Source organism: Symphalangus syndactylus, chromosome 15, assembly GCF_028878055.3.
Source record: "Symphalangus syndactylus isolate Jambi chromosome 15, NHGRI_mSymSyn1-v2.1_pri, whole genome shotgun sequence".
Taxonomy (NCBI): Eukaryota; Metazoa; Chordata; class Mammalia; order Primates; family Hylobatidae; genus Symphalangus; species Symphalangus syndactylus.
Genome location: NC_072437.2, coordinates 56899335 through 56905890, shown reverse-complemented (window position 1 = coordinate 56905890; position 6556 = coordinate 56899335).

Here is a 6556-nt window from a genome sequence, read left to right as displayed (position 1 = left end):
TGTTGCCATGTTCCAGGCTAAAAATATATATATATTATTGTCACTATTCTGAAGCTGCTTCTTGATATCCAGATTTTTAGTCTGGCAACTGCTGTCATAGCAACTGACCATAAGCACTCACAAAAGAAGTAGTTCAACACTTAATTCCTCTGCATGAAAACTCCACTTCTTTAGGAATATGCTTGCCAGAAATAAGAAACAAAATTTTGGAAAGATGGTATTTCTTTGACTTTGTCTTCCATTTATAGTTGATCAAATTTAGTTTCCTCCAAAGTCTTTATCTGTCAGAGTGCCTGGGATATGTAGTTTTAGCTTTCTAGCCTAAGTAATACACTAGAAGAATGTTAGAAGCTCTGCTGAAGGAATTCTATAGTAGCCCTTACCAACAATTCATTAAAGTGATTTTCAATAGCTACAAAATTTTAAAGAGATCTTGAGAAATATTTTAAAGAGTTGTACAAAAACAAACAATATTAAAAATCCTATTTTTATTCTGGTTTTTGGAAGATGCCACTGTATCAGTTATAATTTCTTTTGCTAGATACTTATAATCTTCCAAGAGCAACTTTGTTCAGCCCATCTCCCCTTTCCTAGCTAGGCAGTATCAGTCTCTGACAGCCAATGTGTCTATACTCGGATTAGGTGTTTAAGTCTCACCGAATCAGCCTAAACTGGCATATGGCTAAACCCTGTAGAGCATAAAAGAACTGCTCAAATCTTCACCTTGGGTTAAGACCATGATGAGAAATTTCACTTAGGTGTGAAGATATGTGGTGAGCAATGTGATTTAAGTTTCCAAAACAATAATTATTTTTATTAGTATAGTTATGGCTCTGATAGGTGAAAAATACATCAATGGTGTTATTATAAAAAATAATTTATTTTCCTTATCTATTGCTAACCTTTCAGAGATAAGAAACTGCTAGTAGCAAGTTAAGAATATGTTAATTGGTTAGCATTTAAGAATTGGGCTTTTTCCTTACTTACTCAAAGTCTTGGAATGTGCCAATTCAGCACATATTGGATAAAGTTTAAAGGAAATTAGATAAATTGGCACTAGTTCAGTTAGTTTTTTGGGCAGATGCTTTGTAAATCCCAGGTTCCTCGATTGGCTGGAAATAGGTCATGAAAGGGATTAGCTCAGAAAGGTAGGTAAAAGTATAATGTGTCCTTTTTCTATCTCAAACTACTTAGTAGAAATTCTAAACACCATTCCGTTATTTTTATTATTATTACATTTAGTTTTACCTACAGTCATTAGAATGTATACGTCTATTTAGAAATCAGTCATTAGACTCTTTTGTCTGATAGGAGTTTCTTGTACTAAGGCACTACACAAAGAGTAAAACTGTACCAGGGTAATCCCAGCACTCTGGGAGGCTGAGGTGGGAGGATCCCTGGAAACGAGGAGTTTGAGACCAGCCTGGGCAACATGGTAAAACCCTGTCTCAAATATGAAAACTTAGTCTGGCATGGTGGCACGCGCCTGTGGTCTCAGCTACTAGAGTGGCTGAGGTGAGTGGGTTGCTTGAGCTTGAGAGGTCAAAGCTGCAGTGAGCCGTGATCGTCCCACTGCACTCCAGCTTGGGTGACAGAGTGAAACTCTATCTCAAAAACAAAAACAACAAAAACTCTGCATCACTTAACAATATAATAATCCTCTATAAATGCTTTTTTTTTTGCTACTGCTGTTATTATTTTGCTCTGAGAGAAAAACTACATCAGAAACTGTAAGAGGTACTGATTGTGAGAGGTAATATTTCTACTGAAATATTATTCAAGGAATTTTGGTAAATAAAAGGAGACAATAAGTTTCAGTGGGAAAAGCAATAAGCTTTGGGACAAGGCAGACCAAACTTCAAACACTGGCTCTTCCAATTAGTGTAATGAGTTGCTTAAAGACAGGGATACATTTTGATAAATGCATTGTCTAGTGATTTTATTATTATGTAAATATCATAGAGTACACTTACACAAACCTAGATGGCATAGCCTACTACACACCTAGCCTATATTGCATAGCCTGATGCTCCTAGGCTACAAACGTGTACAATATGTTAGTGAATACCATAGGCAATTATAACACAATGACAAGTGTGTCTAAACATATCTAAACATAAAAAAGGTACAGTAAAAATATGGTATAAAAGATGCAAACTGTATGGAACACTTAACATGAATGGAGCTTGTAGGATTGGAAGCTGCTCTGGGTGAGTCAGTAAGTGAGTGGTAAGTGAATGTGAGGGCACCAGAAATTACTGTACACCACTGTCGACTTTTATAAGCACTGTACACTTAGGCTATTCTAACTTTATAAAAAATATTTTCTTTCAATGATAAGTTAATCCTGCTTATGCTAACTTTTTAAATTTAAACATAATTTATTTTTTAAACCTTTTGACTTTTTTGTAATAACGCTTGGCTTACAACACAAACACATTGTACAGCTGCACAAAAATATTTTCTTTCTTTAAATCCTTATTCTACAAGTTTCTTCAATTTTTTAAATTTTTGAATTTTTTCTTTTTATTTTTTTTTTACAGATGAAGACACAAACACTCATTAGCCTAGGCCTGAACAGAATCAAGATTATCAATATGAGTCTTCCACCTCCATAGCTTGTCCAACTGGAAGGTCTTCATGGGCAATAACACGCATAGATCTGTCATCTCCTTTGATAACAATGCCATTTTCTGGAATATCTTCTGGAGGACCTACCTAAGACTGTTTTACAGTTAACTTTTTAAAAAATAAGTAGAAAGAACACAATCTAAGATAATGATAAAAGCTATAGTAAACACATAAACCAGCAACATAGTCATTTATTATCATTATCAAGTATTATGCACTATACATGAGTGGATGTGCTATACTTTTATAAAACTAGCAATGCAGTAGGTTCATTTACAACAGCAGTACCACGAACCCGTGAGTCATGCATCGTCCAGCATTATGATGGGTACAACATCACTATGCAATAGAAAATTTTCATTACAATTTCATGATAGCACTCTCCTGTGTATAGGGTCCACTGTTGACAGAAATGTAGCCATGCAGTGAATAAGTATAATAGATATGTGGCCTTGGGAAAGTCATTTAACCCCTCTGAGATACAGTATTTCTGCCCTCAGAAAAGGGAGTAAATTCACCAGATCCTAGATATGGATCTAGGAGCTCAATGGCTCCTAGAACTAATATGAAGCTAAAGTAAAATGTGTAAAATACTGGAACTAGAGGAAAGTATTAGAACCTCAATATACTTCAATATATATGAATATTCTCTTCCTTTCCTTTCTAAGTGAGCCGAGATTGCGCCACTGCACTCCAGCCTGGGCGACAGAGCGAGACTCCGCCTCAAAAAAAAACAAAAAAACAAAAAAATACATAGTCAAGGTACAACATGGGTCTCCTTGAATGGTTCAAAACTGTCAGCCTGACTTTTATTGTTATTGTGGTAACTAGATGATATGTGAGCATGATTGTTTTGTTCTGCTTTGTTTTGCTTCTTACTCTACATAGATTTTAGAACCATTTTGCCCAAGAAACGGACTCCATCCATCTCTCATATATTTGTTAAAGTATGTATATCCGCAGCGATTAGTTAATAATGTAATTACATATGATAATAATTTGTGTGATAATTTAAATTCTAAGATTAAATTGAAATAACTGATAAGCATATATGACAAGTTATCCAAGCTGGATGTCCTTCTTCAACTCCAGCGCATCACTACACTTTTCGAAGTGTTGTAAACATTAGAAACATTAGAAAAAGCTGAGCTAAGTGTCCTGCCTTAGAAAAAATAAATGGAGATCTAATTTATTTTTTACCATATGACATACATTTAGGTAGATTTAATGCATTCAGGGAATTAAATTCTAATTTATTTACAAGTTCCTGAGTTTTATTATATAATGTATATACAATTTATTACTATATAGATTTTTCAAAAAAGTAAGAATATCAATATAATTCCATTCTTTGAGAACAAAAGCTTAAAGTCTTTCAATTAACAATCTCCTAGATAATTACCATTATAGTAGAATACATGCTAATTAACATGCTAATTTTGGGCAATTAGTTGATATCCAATCAACTCACTATAGTTATTTTGTTAAATACCAGTTAAATGTTCAAATTCTTTACAAGTTTAATGTATTAATTAGGGTCATAAAACACATTTGCTTTTTTCTTGTTGAGATAATTATATGGCAACTAAATTAACTCACTCTTATTCATTTAAGTTTATTACAATATCATGTATTTAGTGTACAATAAATGTGTAATCTAATTTAAATACTGAGAAAGTGCTAAGGTTTATGTAATTCTGGACTATTTAAAGACAGTTCCATAAAACCTTTCCTGGGAAGAATGGTATAAACTGTTTCTTTGTGTGTGTGTCTGTGTGTGTGTGTGTGTGTGTGTGTGTGATTCTTATTTATTATCAAGCATTTAAATTGTGGTTATGAATATGTATGTGTATCTAGATATAGATATACATTTCTACTATATTAAATAACTTTGGTAATATTTTGCATTTGAAATTATTTATAACTATTTTATTTATAAAAGTAAATATATTTATCCTTTTAATATGTTAGTAATTTTAGAAAAATCATTACCTACCAAATAAATATCTTCAAATTATTCATTATAATCTTTTATGATCAGAAATAGTTAGAAGTCAGCTTGAATAAGCAACATGCCTTTCTGAGATTATTAACCATAAAAAAGTTCAATGAACTTAAAAGTTTACTTAGAAATCAAATACACAGACATACTAAAATATACATTTTTTCTTTTAATTTGTAAACTTTTACAACATACCCTTAAGTAATGATGCTTTTTGTCATTAAGTTTTTTTTCTCAATTAGTCATGCAGACACTTGTCTCATATTCCTATTACTGATATTTAAGGAAAAATTAAGATTTATTGTACAGATAATTCATATTGACAATCTATTTTTTTTCTGAACACAGACTACACAACAATGCTCGCTTTGATCATGCAAATATTGGCTTCTCTCCAGTCCAATCTCTTATTCTCCAAAGAAGCCTATGTAAAGTTCTTCTCTTCAAGTTGTGTTGGGTGAGCAGGAAACAAATCTCACGGGAGAGTGAGTGTATCTCCCTTATAAGTATTTGGCATTTTTTATTTTTGTTTTTGGTCAGTTGTGTAAATCATATTTCACCAGCACTTTGTGTCTGTTTGTGTATGTGCATGTGTGTGTGTGTGTGTGTGAATTTAACTGTCTTTATTTTATAATACTCAGACCTGCATTGTTTCTCTTTACTGTTACAGCATATAGTCTTTGGTATTCCACTTGCAGTTTGCTTAAGTTTTGTAATAAAAATAAATGACTCAGCTCATCCCGCTTTTTCTTGCAATCTGGGAGTTCTTTCTGTAAACAGAGGCCATTATTCCCATAGTTATAAATGTATGCAGCCTCATGTGGAGCCTCATCTGGAAGCGCTCAATTTGCTGGGTGCTTCCACTGGTAGTGATCTCAGCCTCCCAGAGTAAGAAACACAAGCAGCTCGGTACTACTCAATCCTCATCATCTGGTCACTTCCAGAGAATGAGTTGGGGCCTATAAGGATAAATTAGCAGTGAGTTATGGCCTGAGTGTTACAAGAAAGCACCTAAAATATAGTCAGAGGAGAGCATAAGATGTCAACATTTTGGGTATTGAGAGTTTGAGGCAAAGTCAAATTCAGAAATTATTTTTACCAAGTTTCATAATGAGCTCAAAAATAGTTCTGGTTTTAGCAGAAAGTCAATAGAAATCCCAATGAAAGGGAATTATATCACAGTGTAGTGACTCTGATTCTAAGAACCACAACATAGAAACTGGTTTTGTGTAAAATTCAACAAATTTTCTTTTAGAATGCTATTGAAATCATAACAGAGAATAGTTTAGTGCTCTCTACCACAAGATTCACTGTTAAGAATTGATTTGAAGTAAGTTATTAACAATACTTGACAAAACTTAACTGCAAAGATGGTAGGTACTTACATAGATCCAAAAAGGTGGTGCTGTGACCTCCAAAATTCATGTTCAAACTTAATCCTCAATGCAAAAGTGTGTGTTAAAATGTGTGGCTTTTTGGGAAGTGGTTAAGTCTACCCTCATTACTGGGCTTAGCATCCCTATAAAATAGCTCAAGGTTGAAGAAAGTACTCTCTCTTGCCTTCCTTTCCACCACTTGAGGTGAGAGCAATAAGGCACCATCTTGGAAGCAGAGAGCAGCCTTCACCAAGCACCAATACCAGTGCCTTAATTTTGGATTTTCTCACCTACAGAAATGTAAGAAATAAACTTCTGTTCTTTATAAATTACCCAGTCTCAGATATTTTGTCATAGTAGCACACATGGAGTGAGACAGATTAAATTTACGGAATAAGATTATGGTAAACATAACATTATTGTATGAAAGCAGATATTTGACATTGCAAAAAGTTTACGAAGTGCTACTGGGTAAAAAAAGCCAAGCTCTAAATGCTATTGCATAATCACACCTTTATACAAAGTGTATACATGTGTATTTGATGAT